The following is an 842-nucleotide window of genomic DNA, read 5'->3' as shown; positions in this document are numbered from 1 at the left end:
TGGCTGTATCTCCACTGAGCAGGAATCATTAGATGCGCGATTGTAGATTGTCGGTGCTTGGGACAGTGCCTTTATTTGAATGGTGCCATTTAATCTGTTGTCCTGTTTTGTGTGAACCCACATGTTTATTTAGAGAACTGTATGGGGCAGGCCACAAAAGATGCTCTGTGGCAAAGCTAATAAAGGCTGTTTCCACAGAGCTGTGTAAAGGCACGTGGGAGCACAGCAGTCACAAGCAGAAACCACAGCGGGTCAACGTTGATAGACTCCTGGGACGGGAAGGTGCTCACGTTTGAAGGCCAGAAGGGAAAGAAAATCAGTTTGGGAGGACTGATCACACAGCAGGTCTTGGTGGCTATTCAGCTCAGGGGACACTTGGCAGTACCAGGGTGCCATTCATTTACAAGCGTACAAATGATTTCACAGAAACGTATTCAAGAGTCTCAAGAGCAAATCCCTGCCCGATCCCACGCAGGCTGGTAAACGGGCGATGGCCCGCAGCCCAGCCCGGCTGCCCAGACGCGGTGGCCAAAGCAAGGAGCCCGTTTCGCACGAACGCCTGACTCCCGGGAAGGGAGGGCGCTCGGCGAGGGGCTGGGGAGCGGGGCAAGGTCCAAGTCGCAGGGAGGGCGAGCCGGCGAAGGGGTGGGAACAAAGCCGGACCAGAACGGCCGCCGGCTGACTCCCGGCTCGGCGCCGGCAACCCGGGCTTGGATCTGCGCGCAGCCCGGGGCAGCAGGGCGAGCCTCACGCCGCCGCCTTCTCCCAGGGGAGCCGGGAAGGGCGCGCGGGCTCGCCGCCCTCGGGCGCGGGCAGCCGGCGGCCGGCATCGCGCCCCCGCG

This window comes from Hipposideros armiger, unplaced genomic scaffold (assembly GCF_001890085.2).
Source record: "Hipposideros armiger isolate ML-2016 unplaced genomic scaffold, ASM189008v1 scaffold_1209, whole genome shotgun sequence".
NCBI classification, from domain to species: domain Eukaryota; kingdom Metazoa; phylum Chordata; class Mammalia; order Chiroptera; family Hipposideridae; genus Hipposideros; species Hipposideros armiger.
Note: the sequence above shows the minus strand (reverse complement) of the source record.